Source organism: Cupressus sempervirens, chromosome 3, assembly GCF_028749045.1.
Source record: "Cupressus sempervirens isolate cs-2001-9-10 chromosome 3, ASM2874904v1, whole genome shotgun sequence".
Taxonomy (NCBI): Eukaryota; Viridiplantae; Streptophyta; class Pinopsida; order Cupressales; family Cupressaceae; genus Cupressus; species Cupressus sempervirens.
Genome location: NC_143120.1, coordinates 1,095,578,505 through 1,095,594,175, shown reverse-complemented (window position 1 = coordinate 1,095,594,175; position 15,671 = coordinate 1,095,578,505). Strand labels below are relative to the sequence as shown.

Genomic DNA, 15,671 nt, shown 5'->3' with positions numbered 1-15,671 from the left:
CTTTGATGCTCTCTTCTATCTTCTTAGGGACAACACCCTTTCTCCTAAGGTTCACGGTATCACTCTTCCTAATGATTCTGAGTTGCTTAATATCCAATTTGCTGATGATACTTCTCTTTTTCTGGAGCTATTTGATCACAAGATTCATAACCTTACCCTTAAACTTGATTTCTTTGAGAAGGCCTCAGGTGCTCGTATTTCTAAATCTAAGTCCATCCTTCTTGGTTGGAATGATGATCCCCTTATTTGGATTCAACACTTTGGCTTCTCCTAGGGGGTCCTCATAAAATTGTGAGATATTTAAAGAAATGTGGGCCTGGGTCAAGGAGAGAATCACTAAGAAAATCAATAAATGGGATAACAGAGTGCTCTCCATTGCCAGAAGGATCCAAGTCTGTCAAAAAATCCTCTCCTCTTATAGCATATACTACTCTTCTGCTTGGATGTTTAGTAATTATCAAATTCATGAAATTCAAAAAGCTGTTAGAAGCTTTCTCTGGTCTAATGGGAGAGGGAAAAGAAAGGCTTATAGTGTTAAATGGAGTTGGTGCCATGTAGATAAAGACCTGGATGGGCTAGGTTTGAAGGACCTCAGGCTTCAAGGGATCTCCCTGATGGCCAAATGGATCTTCTAGGCCCTTGATGGTCAGGAACCATGGAAAGTTCTCATTAGAAATAATATTCAGGGAGGTGTCCCTAAGCAGGCCAAAACTTGGAAGAATCTCCCCTTTAGCGATCTTGTGGCTGGTTCCTTCTCGGTTTCGATTAAGGGTACTTTGGTCTTCAAATCTATTTGGAAGGCTTGGGAGCACATTCATGGATTCATCTATAACTCTAGATTTGATAATTACAATTCTCTTCATGGTGAACGATCAATTTGGTGGAACCTTCACCACAATGGAAAACCTTTTGCCCTAACTCAAGGATGTTCTGCTAGATATTGGCAGAATAAAGGTATCAAGTGTTTTATGGACATTCTCGATAATGATAATCTTATTAGTTGGAAAATGCTCAACAACAATTTTGATATCCCTGTTTCTCATAAACGGACTTTCAATATGATTAAAAGTGCATGTTACTCTCTTAATCTTCCTCGGTTCACGGATGTGGACTCTCATAGATACTTCACCTTTCATTGGGATGATCGATTCTCAATAAAAATCTTCAAATCCTAGATTATCTGAACTCCTTATGGTATGTTAATTTTGATACCCCCATATGGCAGAAAATATTTAGCAAATGTTGGAAATCTTCTATCCCTCCCAAATTAAATGTTTTAGGTAGTAGCTGATGTTGGATAGATTGCCTATTAAAACTAATCTTGGTGCTTGTTATACTTGCACTATTTGTAGCATGCCTGAAAGTATGAGACATATTTTCTTTGAATGTTCTTTTGCTAGAGAAATTTGGTGGCTTTTTGGTTTATCTTTAACTCAACATGTTTTTACATATGATATTATTACAGGTTCTATTCCTGGTCTTAAAAAATATGCTAACCTTTTTTGAAATATTCTCTCATCATACATACTTTGGTTCATTTGGAAGTTCAGAAAGGAGGAAAAATTTCAAGGTAATGGAAGAGTTCTTATGTGGTTTTCTAAAAAACTCATACGTTTTAAAATCATCTCACAGGTTTGTTGTGTAAATTAACTCACAAAGATATGTGCAAGTTTATAATATTTTAAATAATAAATATACAGTAGCATGATTAGTTCATCTACACATTCTATCACCAACCATTTCCATATATATGTTTTTTATGAATTTTGTTTTTATGTTTTTGGTGTTAATCTAAAAGTTCGAAATGGGACTTTACACATTGTTTGCATTACAATTATGACAATGTTATCCTCAACTTTTTTTTGGGTGCTTTTTTCCATTTAAAAAAATTTGACTTATTCCCAAGAAATTGGCATGGGGTCAATCAAAAATCAGAATTTAGAATATTATAAATGAATTTATAAATATTGTATTCAAAACCTTAGCTTGAAGCAATATTTTCTGTGATGAAAAATTAATGCCATCTACTGAGAGCATTAGTTCCTTGCCTGATAAATAAGGCAGGGACTAAAAGATCATGAGTATATATACTTTAAAAAAACTATTGATAATATACAATTTTAAAAACAATAAGATCAAACTAAGCTAGACTAAATTTATCTTACAGACATGTTCAAATTATCTCAAGTCAAGTTGATGAGATCTTGAAGAAAGTAAGGGCCCATTTGGTTGCTGGAATAGGAATAGACATTCCAGAATATGTTTGGTTTTCTCCATTTGGTTGACCAAATTGGAATAGAGAATAGGGTTTCCTATTCCAATTTGACCCCTAAAACGAGCATAATTCTATGCCAAAAAAAACTTATTATTAGAATAGGCCATTCTTATTCTCAATCCTATTATGCAAAATTTATGAAATTTTCAGGTCCGTGGGCGAGCGCATCAGGGCATAAGAGCATTTTCGCGGGATTTCATCGGGCTATATCCACCGCACTTGTCGGCTCCACAGCTGAGGTTTTCTCTGGGGCTCCATAGTGATTCTCGGGCTCCATAATTTGTTTGATGTTTTGTCGCTGACGAGGATTCGTAGGTTCACACTCAAGCATTCTCAGTCATTCTCAGCTCGGGTTCCACTGCAGGATAACGACATCGATAACGACAGAGGTAAATTTATTTAAATTATTTGTTGTCTCTGCTGACTCCAAACCCTAAACGGGCTTTTATGGCACATTCATTGCAGATGTAAATAAGTTTTTATTCTTCCGCCTCCAAACCCTAAACGAGGCTTTTATGATTGTTGGTTATATGGAGGCTTATAAATCGGGAAGAGGGGCTACGTTTCATTGTCCACAGCATTTTGCTCACAGTAAATGGGTGATTTGATTTTTCAGTTCCGTCTATTCTGGCTAATTCATTAAGATGGCAGAATATAGTTTTTGCAGTTGAAAATTGCTGTGTTGTTATTAGGGTTTTGCCTAAATGTGACGACTTCCTGGGCCATTACATTGTTGCCCTGTTTTCAACCAATGCATTCTCTGTTTTCTCTAGATAATGTTCACACCATATTAGAATTTGGAATGGCTCTGGTAATCAAACTTAAAGTAGTATTTTGATAAGAACAAGATGATTTATCATTGTTTTTTGATGTCAGAGTGATGGGTGTTTTTTTTCCTTTGGCCTAACATATCATTACCGCTACATTTATCATTGTTTTTATTTTTAAAGCTCCTTGTATTGATTTGCCAGCTCCCTGTATTGATTTGCTAGTAGAATTTGCATAGATGCTCTTGATCACATATGCATAACTAATGTCTAGGTATGAGATGCATCTCTACATTGAGTCGTTGAAAGTTATTTTGTCCTTTTCCATACGGAGCTCTCATGCTAGTCATGGAGGTCCTGTACAAAGGAGCTCTCATGCTAGTGAACAAGCTGTGAAAATTGCCCATTGCCAGATGCCTGCATGAAGAAGAGCCACTTTAAGTTTTCAAAGTATAACAGGTGCAATCTAGTGGTGTGGCATGTTTCCTTGATCCAAATAAGTCTTAACTTGCATCAGTTTCACAATATTTTCACTTTTATAATGTCGACATTTTTGTTTTCATTCTATGGATTGTAGAGTTCTTAGATTTTCTCCTGATACAACTTTTTTAGTATGAAGTCAAGCATCACAATAGAACTGCCTTTTATGTCCAGTTAAATGCAAATTACTTACCAGTTCTACTCTCATGTTTTTCTATACATTACAAAGTATTGATTAGGTTATGGGCATAGTGGTCTACATTAAAACAAATGTAGCTTAGAATCATTTTTGGAGTAGGTTTGAATCCATTCATATTGAAAAGTTGAAAACTATCCAGCATATGCATAAAACTGACAACACAACCTTTACAAGAATTCCAATTTATTGATCATTAGAATACCGCTATACTTTTGAAACCATGAAACATTGGCCACAATGATAGTTGACTATGGAGAATTAGAATGTGATCAATATTTGTTACCCTTTGTATGTATAATTTGCATTTGTTCTTTAGAAGCTTGTTTTGTCACTATTTGCTAATTTATGTTATCTGTTGCATGATTTGTTATTCTAGCAGAATACTTTGAAATGTTATTATAGAAAATTGTCTGGCATGTTTAGCTTATCTAGCTCGTGAGAAAGTTTGAAGGCTTATGAATAGTATGAATGTAAAATTTGATTTCCAGCAATGCAAGTATGCAAAATGAAATTAAGAAAGAAATAGAAAAGGAGTTTTATGCATTAGAAAAACAGGCACAACTCTCTTCTTAAACATACAACTTTTCTTTGTGCTACTGTTGGAGGGGTAGACATTTATGCTTTGTATTTTCTATATTTTTAGCTAGATTAAAAACTCTGCAAGCACCTACAGGACTTGTGAGTTGAATTTGGGTCCTGAGTGATCTGCAAGAAAACTCACGAGTTATTGTGAAAAATTAATTCAAAAATGAAAATATTGTCTTCCTTATAGAATTTGAGGTTATTTTTAATGGATCATAATGTTGACTGTATCAGCATCTATATTTTGAGATATATTATGCGGTATGCTATGATATATATATATATATATATATATATATATATATATATATATATATATATATATATATATATATATATATGTTTAGTATGTCTATACAAGGCCATGCGATTAATGCTTGCCCTACATTTTATATATTTATATATTGTTATGTGAGTACACCAAACATTTAATCCATTATGTGGTTATAGGTCATTCGATGGATCCTATTGATGTTATAGAAATCCAAGGAGCCATTGTTAAGAAGACCAAGGTCATGCACCTAATCGCTGTTTTTCTTGCCAGCCTTGTCGTAATCATAGTAGCATCTCATGAAGAAGCTAGAAGTCAGAGACATAAGCGAAGAATACCTTTATGTCCTTTTTATAAGTGCATTATCCATTCAAATAATACTAATTGCCATGACCAAATACACATGAGTAGAGCAGCCTTCTTTCACTTGGCCACAATTCTAAGGCAAAAAGGGAGAACTGAAGATACACCAAACTTAACATTAGAAGAACAACTTGTTATGTTCCTCTATACCATTGGCCACAATCTAAGGAATTGTAAGATTGGTCATAACTTTGATCATTCTGGGGAGACAGTGAGTCGACACTTCCACAAGGGCTTGAAGGCTATCTTAGGGTTGCATAACGAGTATCTTTTACCCCTTGTTGCAGCCACTCATCCAGAAATAGCTAGGAAGGACCGTTTTTATCCATTCTTCAAGGTTAATATACTAGTGCCACGTATTTCATCACTACAAACTAAAATATGGTATTATGTATTTGATAAGAATATTGCTTATTGTAGGATTCTATTGGCGCAATTGATGGAACCCATATGCCAGTTACGGTTGATGTGGACGTCCAAGCCAAATATCGAGATAGAAAAGGCAACTTGTCACAAAATGTTTTGGGTGTTTGTTCGTTTCAATACATTCTTCCTAGTTGGGAAGGGTCTGTTGTAGATAGTCGAGTGCTTGCTTTGGCTCTCTCTAGAGTAGATCCCTTTGTGGTTCCCCCTGGTATATTAATTCGTATTTTTATATGGTTATATTTTGATTATGTTAAATGAAACCCTTATGCTATATGTTGACTATAACTTTATTTGTAGTTGCGTAGGAAATTTCTATTTGGTTGATGTTGGGTATCCAATTGTACCTGGATTTCTTACTTCGTACCGGTGTACGTGTGACCACCTAAAAGAGTTTTGTAGAGCAAACCCCATCAGCAATCCTCAAGAGTTATTTAACTGTTGACACTCCTCTCTTAGGAACGTGAAAGATCGTACATTTGGTATCTTCAAGCAATGCTTCCCTATCCTGAAGCATGTGACATCATATAATATCAAGACCCAAATAAAGATTATTTTAGCATGTGGCATATTACATAACTTCATTGCGATGGAGGATGGTATTCCATTAGAAGTGGAAATTGAAGATGATGATGATGATTGTGTTGGGATTAACGTACTAGTTCTTGATACTTTTGGGATGAACCAGCAAGATAGAGATGACTGGGGGGAATTTTGAGATGAAATAGCCCAAAGGATGTGGGAAGACTACAACTCTCCAACTTAGTTGTTCTAGAAAACATGAACATTTATTTGCACTTTCTGCTTAATATAAATTGCACTTTATACTTATGGGTGCCAGACATTTCAGTTTGTCTAGTATGTATGGACTTATATAGATTTTTGAGATATTTAGAATTAATGTACTTGGTATTTCTATAAAAAGGCTTCGTGGCTGCAACACGTAATTTTTTATTATTAATTTCTGAATATAATTACATCTATTCATTTGGATTTACTCATTACCTACATAAATTGTCTACATAACTAGTTCATAGTTTAAAATATATATTTTCTACATAATTGTAGTTCTTCATATAACTTTATTTTTGAAAGATTGAGAATTTTGTGATCATGTACCTTTACCTTTACCTTTAAGTTTTAGTTCATACCAAATGACCTAAATACCTAATACCAACACTTCATTGGGTTATGAGCAAAGTAGAATAGTTGTTTTGAAACGACACATCTATTGGCCTATGTGGTGTGTCAGCCATGGTAGTAGGCACTAATATTGCTAAGAGAAGGAACCACATTTGGATCAGCATCTTCACTAGAGCCTCCTCACTCTGTGAGTTTAACCTTTATAAACTAAATATCAATATATCAATATATATCAATCAAGCTAAAAGACTGATCCAATTATCAACTTACTTTTTAATAAATTTAGATAGCTATTGATCCAACATACTTTTAATTAGCGTAATCTAATGCACCATTATTAATGATAATATATATTATAACTACTACTGATCTAACCCTAATTTTAAATTATATTTTAGTCCACCCAAAATTTCATATTGACCCATCACAAAAATGAAGATATAGAATATCCATAGCTGTGATTTGTTTCATGGTAGTTTGAAAAGTTGGGTCAAGTGGGTTTAACGTATTAGGTAACATTAATGGTGGATTGAGTTGTAGTAAACTATTGTCACAGCTGCATGAACAAAGAATCCTTCTTCCCGTCTCTCTAATATTTAATATTTATATCTAAATCTCTTAAAACTCAAAGATACACTAAACTTTTGGAGTTGTGTTGACAAGATTATTTAAACACGTGGATGCTTTCAGAATCCCTAGGGACTGAGATTCCTTTATCAAGGGTGAGAATTAATGGTCTCCTCATAGAGAAATGTGATAAATGATCTTATTTTTAGTCATAGATTGGAAAGAGAAAGCAGTGGTAGTATGTAGTTTTTTTTTAGTTGTAGAATTAAAAGTATATAGTCAAACAAGAATCATTGGTGAGGCTAGAATTGTATACTTTGTAAGATTGCATATTAGACACCCAATTTGTATAGCAGAGAGATTTATAGTATTAAATTTATATCACAAATTAATTTATTTGTAAGTTTTTAATGAAATGAAAAGGTTGTTACTCTTTTTTCAATTGAGAGAATCATGATTGTTGTGCAATTCTAACGTGGGTTAATGATTGTCATATGTAAGAAGCTTTGAGAATGTATACATGGGAGCATGTGCTATCCATATTGCATGTCAAACACCTGTAGTTTTGTTTTCATGTGGTTCAAATGTTCGAGTGGCCATTGCTTGCTTTTTATAGTGTTGCATGTTGAACTGGTGGAGATAAGTAACCATCCTGATTTTATTCAATGGGGTCTATGTAGTAACCATCCTGATTATATTCAATGGGGTCTATGTAGTAACCATCCTGATTATATTCAATGGGGTCTATTGCTGTAACATGTATTAGTTTCTTATATGTGTTAATGAAATGAAAAGGATTTTCTTACAATCGATATTTGTATGCCCATAAAAATGGCATTCAGTTTCTTTTTATTGCTATACAAGGTTACTATTTATTACTGTAATCTTACTAGAAATGAACTTGGGAGCTGGATCTCTAGCTTTTGAAGAGCAGTAGAGTGCCCTATTGTTCTATTCAAAGCTGGCTGTGCTAAAACCACCCTCAACAGTAACCATCTTTGAATAGAACAATAGGGCACTCTGTGGAGCTCGAGAATCGCTATGGAGCCATGGCATACTTATTGAAAATATTATCAGCATATACAAAATGCTAAACATATTTGATATGGCACTCTGTGAAGCTCGAGAATCACTGTAGAGCCATGGCATACTTATTGAAAATATTATCAACATATACAGAATGCTAAACATATTGGTAGGGAATGTTAATTTCATTATTTATAGGGTTACTATTTATTACTATAATCTGTCTACTCCTCTTACAAAGTTAGAGATCCAACTCGAAGGTTCCTAGTCACATCCTGTACATGACTATGTTAGGTAGCTAGAAGGAATGTATGATTTGTTAACAAGGGGGCATTTAAGGGTAAAAATTCAAGTATGAACAAAGATTAGCAATCAGATGATTCAGGAACATAGAGCATGAAAACCTTTCTAATTGTTAATCAGTGTCCAAACTTCATTTTACCTGCAAAGGCCCCCTTGTTAACAAATCATGAATGGAAAGGAACTTGGGAGCTCGATCTCTAGCTTTTCGAGAGAAGTAGAGTGCCCTATTGTTCTATTCAGAGCTGGTTGTGCTAAAACCACCCTCAATAGTAAGCACCATCAGTGCTACTTTTTACTATGGTAATCTGTCAACAGATCTGATTAATCTTGGAAACAAGCAAAATATTAGTAATAAATTGGTAGTGATTGTGGATGCATAATTAGGAACAACAGTTTCATATTAGCATACGTCCAGGACTTGTGACTCTTTACACTTGTGAAAGTATCTCAAAACATAGCTTTCACAGTTATGACAATCCTGTCCGCCAATCATATTATATTTATCAAAGAAAGAATAATAGTGACATAATAATATTGTCTTGCACATAGAATAAAGAAAAAAAATTAGTGACAATATTGTCTTGTAGATATGATGGGATAGGGTCTAGTTTTCTAGTCAAGTTTATTGATCCATATTTTATGGGTAGTAGTTTACACAAATTCATCTCTTATGATAATGAGTAGGACAGTTGGCATTCATCACATCTAAGTGATGCTAAAAAAGGTGAAGCACCAGAGGTCAGCTCGACTATAGGTCAACTTGACTATGCAAGATTCCTTTGGTTAAAATCACTCTTCTTGTAACCTCATTTGCAAGCAGGGTGCAACCAGCCCATTTGCAAGTAGAGTGGGTTTAACCATAGACACAACTTAGTAGTTAAGTATGCTTAACTAGGAAGTCCTGATGCCCAGCCCTGGTCTATTCATTGTTGTGAGAGATAGATTTGTGGAAACCACTACTCATGAAATATGAATCAACGAGTTTGACTCAAAAAATATACATTAATTGTTACACAAATGGGTTTCTATTTGAGTATTGGGAATGTAAATTGTATGGCGGGTATCTTGTTGTTGCTTTGGTAGAGATTTCAAGTTTTAAATCTTCTAAAATAGCTCTACTCTGGATTCTGAGTTATCTTGATTTTTGGGATGGAAATAGCTGTTCTGGATTTTGTGTACCTTTAACTTCTTTTTGTAATCTTATATGAATAAATAGCCATATGAAATGAATGTGATCTGAAATAATATGACTCTGATCTGATCTACCAAATAATTTTTCCAAGACTTTTGGAAAACATGGTAAAATGCAATATCATATCTTACAGCTAAATGATGAATCAAAATTGCAAACAAGCAAAGTGAGTGCTGGTGAGATACAGGATTGCTTTGCTTCTACAATACACATTGATTTTGAAAAGTGTGTCTCTCTCTTTCTTGATTCACCTCAAGCCTAGAAATTCAATTTGAGTTGTCGTGTGGCCTTCATCTCCATTTTATCTAATACTCCTCTTTTTCAGCATATGATATATTTTGATTGGAAATCTATCCTTTCTGAGGTATACTTTTCTTTCTCTTTGCCTTGCTTGGGTGGGCGGACTAGGTGTTGTAGTTACAAGCTTAAGCGGTCAGAGTGTTGAAGCCTTCATGGTATCTGATGACATGTTGTCTTCCTCCAATACCACTTGATGGGTTTGTCTCATCTATTAATTATTTTGATCCCATTTCATAGTTAACCATGTGGTTGTAAATCTTAGTTTCCTCTATTATACCAATGCTCTTCCTCTAAATCAGTTTGCATATTATCTATTGGTCCTATTTACTAAACTATTGTTTATATTTCCTAGAGACTTTCTTGACTAGGATGAACATAATTAGAGGAGTAGCATGTAAGGATTAACCCACGATTTTTTCATGGGAGCTCATGAATGAGTCCCGATATTAGAGTGACTCCATATCTAATGATGAAGTATTCAGGGAAGTCAATTCTCTATTTTAGCATATTGATTCCATCTATATAGAAAATGAAAACATAAATGTGTACAGATTATTAGTTGCTTGAAAGTTTCTTGAGACAACTCCTTTCGATTTTTAAGGAATATCTTAAGATATCTTTGAGGAATTCTGTGAAACAGTTCATATTGATATTCATACCCATATTTATTGCATTATGTGCCTCTATATTTACTATAATCTTCCTTTCCTCTATGCTTCTAATTGATATTTGTACCATGTTCATATTTTTTTGATGTAGGGTAGTTGTCTAACAACATAAATGGCATTCAAATTGCCTTGCTGGGGTAGCAAGTAACCTTGCGCACATCTGTCTTCAACTCTTGATATATATTATGTGTCCTAATAATGACAATGAATTATTTTCTAGATTTATTGCAGCTACCAATTCATTGCTGAATATGTTATTCACCAATCTTTTGACGAGTGTAGATGAGGATCTTCGGGTGACCACAATTCATTCATCATCTAGAAATACAAAAGTAGTTTGGACAAGAGACTTGGAGCGGAAATTGTTGGATTTGCTCCATGAGAAAGTTCAGTTAGGCAGAAAAGGTGAAGGTGGGTTTTGAAAAGAAGCTTGGACTGCCATCGAAAGGAGGTTCAACGAAGACATGAAGATGAATCTAGGAAGGGAAAACTTTAAGAACAAATTAAAAACATGGAAACAAGGCTATAGAATTATGAAAGAATTGAGAAATATGAATGGATTTGCATGGAATGAGAGTACGCAATGCGTTGACGCTGATGATATTGTATGGGAAGAGTTGTTGAAGGTAATGTAGTCTTGACAATATTTTTATGTAAGTAAAATATCTCTTTATTAATTGTAATAAAAGACATATATTTAATTCCTTTTTCATCATATAAAGGAGGGATTTCAAAAATTCCAGAATGTACAAGAGGCAGCCATTCCTCTATTTCAATGACTTAGCAGTCATTATTAGGAATGACATGGTAGATGGAACTGAAGTTGCAATAGCCACAGAGACTAAAGATGGTCACCTTTTTGATGAGGCCATTGACCTTGACGATGATAGGGACTTTAGTACGCCCATGGTTGACACTCTTGTTGTTGATGAAGAGTTTGTTGATGAAAATATCTCTAGTACATTTGCTAGATAGAGTCATTCCACACCAACGTCAAGAAGGCCAAAGAAGAGGAAGGCAAGCATGGCTTCTTCTTTGGATGTTATTTGTGAAAGCATCCAAGACATACGTACGGGCATAACAGAAGCTCACACTGTCAAAGTTGACAAAGGAGAAACTAAGCAAGATATAATGGCTGCATTTGCAGCCCTCAAAGCCATACCTGGAGTAAGTCAAGAGACTCTGGTTATTGCGTATGACACTTTCACTTTCGAACCTACGAAAGCATGGGGTTTCCTACAGATGAGTGTAGAGGATAGGGAATATTATGTGAGATATAAGTTTGGAGGATATCACTGATATTCCAACTCTTCACTTTAAGAAGCTTTATCGTAAGAACACTCACATCTATTCAATGACTCATATTTGATATGGGACCTCCTATTTTTTGAGACTACGAAATGACTCATATTTGATATGGGACCTCCTATTTTTTGAGACTACGAAATGACTCATATTTGATATGGGACCTCCTATTTTTTGAGACTATGAAACTTACCATCTTTTTGAAGCAATTTAATGAATCATAATTTTTAGCACTACTGTAGCTTCTTCGTTCGTTGTGTCAAATTGTGATATTGTTGTCTTATCTAATGATAATTATTTAGCAATGTTTTTAGTAATACTTTAATTCTTTAAAATAGTTGATATAAATTCAATGCAACTATTGTAAATATTGTTTTATTGAAGTTGAAGTTGAGTCAAGTACATTGGAGGTTTTAGTTTATTAACTCCTTTAAACTCTTTGTTGAAACTTCTCTATGAGGTTGGCATTATTGAGTACTAGTGTTGTATTTCCATGATCAGATTGTCGTATCCTTCATTTCCATTATTATACTTAACTTATTATTATCTTATAGGTTTTGCTGGTTTTGCTTCTAGGTTTTTAAACTATTCTTCACACTGGACCAAATGGCAGTACTGCTAACAATCTGGTCTAAGTGATCTGTAACTAACTATTTTGTAACTTTATCAAGAATAGAAAGGTGGTATTTTTGAAGCAGTTTTTTTGGTTTGTAGCAATAGGTGGCTTACATGTTTGTCTGTTCTATCACAGGTGAACAAATATATTTCATGTTAATTAAAACAGTGCAACAAGAGTTTGCAGGTTGGTGGTCTCAGCTTTAACACATTTGACAAGTTAGGTTTATGTTTATGGTTTGCATTTTGTTGCTGGATTATGCTTGTATGATTGCTCGATTTGATTTTCATGTTCTCTCTATATATCCTAATTTTTTATCCTATGCCTGTGATTTAGAATCATTTCATGGAATCATTTTGTTTAGAGGTTAGATCTCAGTTTATGACATGTGATTTATAAATGCCTTTTTAAAACCGGTGTAGCAATAGTAGTTTTCAAGTCATTGGTCTCAATTTTAATAAATTTGTCAAGTTTGATGTATGTATTTGGTTTGCATTTTGCTACTTGGTCTATGATGGTATGAAATTTGCTTTGGGGTTTGCAAGCAAGGTGGGTTTAATTGTGAATGAAACTCTGCAGTTAAGTACGTTCAAGTTAGCATAGTACTGCTACATACTTTTTATTGCCTTGGCAATTGAGATTCATAGTTTTCCACAATAGGTTTCCACAGTAAGTCAAATTGTGATATTGTTGTCTTATGTAGTTTTTTTATTCAAACTCATTCACATCAATCCATCTCTCGGGAGAATCATTGGCCCATGTTTGATGATTAGTGATTCACAGAATCTATCTGTCTTAAGTTTTTTTAAGTTGATCTTTGAATCTATCTAATTTCAAGTATTTGAATTGTGTTGCAAGTGTTTGGCAAAGGGTTGTCTCTCTCTTCTTTCAGCACTAGTATCAGAGCAAAAATATTTTGAGTGTGTAGGAAATCTCACTAGAAGAAGGCAATATGAAGTATGAAGTAATCCAGCAAGTTGTTGTAATTCATTACAATGGGCAAGCAAAGCCATGGCTAGACATAACATTTCCACAACTAAGACATATTTTGTTAAGTGTTGCAGCGTAGCGATTGCAATGGAGAATTACCTACTTGGTTGTGTACATTTCTCTCATTTCAATGGAACAGTGTCTATATCCATGGATAATTATGTGTCAAAGTTTGTAAGTCAGATGAGGTATTTGCATTGCTAGTAGGATTGGACTGAGAAGTCACAACATAGTCCATTGAATACAGATATCATAATATATTTTACACGTTTTTCGTAATATCTCATTACATTTGTTTATTATTTATATAGGGTAGATGGATATGACAACTTTATCAATGTGTCGATGTGGTTCTAGACTTGTAGCAGTATAGACTTCACGTACAGAGAATAATCTTGGGCGCAAGTTTTTGTGTTGTCTAGATAAAAAAAAGATTGTTACTAATCTTTTATATGTTTATTTTTTATTTCATTATTGTGGCAATCCTTAATGTAGTTTTCAAATGCAGGGGGACAATGGCTGCAACTTCTTCCAGTGTGTCAAGGATGGCTCATCTACGTTAGCCACATCAAAACCTATCGAAGAAGAAAGAAATGATTGCAAGCTATGTATTATGTGGGAGACATCTGCTAGGGAGATTGGTTTAATGGCAAAATTTGAAATCATGTTTCAACGTAGACTTAATTATGTTCTAGTTTTTATAAATACACTATTGGTGATGGTGATTCTTATTTTACTAATGATATGACTATTTTGTTGTAAAGAACAATTATGATCATGAAGACTAAATCTTTTTTGATTTTGTTTATAACAATTATGATCATGGAGACTTAGACCATTTTCTTGTAAAGAAGAATTACGATCATGGAGACTAAATCTTTTTTTATTTTGTTTATAACAATTATGATCATGGAGACTATAAATCTTTTTTGATTTTGTATATAAACGATGAGTAAATTTTATTAATTTGAAGAGTATATTATTGTGTATAACATTTATTTTTTATATCCATTCATTTAAAAAATGTTGAAATTAATTAATTTCTTATTAATTTCATTAGATAAAATAGAATTAAAAAAATAATTTTCTTTACTAATAAGTTGAAATAATTAACCAAATCCATTTATTTGTAAAATGTCGAAATAAATTAATTTCTTATTCATTTCATTGAATAAAATAGAATTTTTTTAAAAAAAAATCTTTACAATAAGTTGAAATAATTAACCAAATCAATTCATTTAAAAAATATCAAAACAAATTAATTTCTTATTAATTTAATTGAATAATATAGAATTAAAAGATTATTTTCTTTACAATAAGTTGAAATAATTAACCAAATCCATTCATTTAAAAAATGTTGATATAAATTAATTTCTTATTAATTGCATTGGATAAAATAGAATTAAAAAAAATTATTTTCTTTACTAATAAGTTGAAATAATTAACCAAATATAATAATATATTAAAATAAATAAAATATATTAAAATAGAAACTTAACTGTATTCCAATTCTAATTTCTCTCAACCAAACATGAGAGTAACATATTCCCACTCAAATACTAGACGAACCAAAAAAGAATGGGATTACTCTTCTCCATTCCCATTCTAATTTTCCATTCCCATTCCACATACGCATTCTAATTTTCTATTCTTATACTTGCAACCAAACGGGCCCTAAAGGAAAAGGTAACTTTTGACCAGTTCCAAAGAATGAAAGCTGCCAAGGCACCGACTTTCAGCGAATTTCCATGCCATCATGTGGCATACATAGACATTATAAATGCATTGTACAATGTGTGATGTGTGACACTTGAAAAGTATTTTTTCATCTCTATGCAATATATATAGTTTTTCTTCTTTTGCAAAGTAAAAATTGTATGTTAGTATTTCTTAATATGAACATTTAAAGTCATAGATAACTTCATAATAAATACAATAATAGTAAATTTTTTATTTTTTAATCAATCTTATTGGTATACAATATTTTAAAAAATTAATTATAAGTTTTTGTTTTTAATCGAATTTATTAGTATATAATATTGGAAAATATTATTTTAACTCATTAAAATTTGAATTTTTTAATGTATATCTATTTCACATTTTAATAAATGTTATTATTTTTTCTCATTTAAAAAGCATTTCTGTAATTTTAATTGTTTGTTTGAAGAATAATTTATTTAATCATAAATTCAAAATAATTT

General features: G+C 32.9%; 2 long non-coding RNA genes across 2 annotated transcripts; both read left to right on the top strand.

Moving 5' to 3' along the window:
- Positions 1-2,398: 2,398 nt before the first annotated feature.
- On the top strand, positions 2,399-14,308 carry LOC149570600 (uncharacterized). The gene is made up of 4 exons (XR_016362975.1): positions 2,399-2,664; positions 2,741-2,866; positions 12,616-12,666; positions 13,979-14,308. It is a non-coding gene; the product is annotated as an uncharacterized LOC149570600 (long non-coding RNA).
- Positions 4,676-6,300, top strand: LOC149570601 (uncharacterized). Its single transcript, XR_016362976.1, has 2 exons — positions 4,676-5,571; positions 5,661-6,300. It is a non-coding gene; the product is annotated as an uncharacterized LOC149570601 (long non-coding RNA).
- Positions 14,309-15,671: the final 1,363 nt, after the last annotated feature.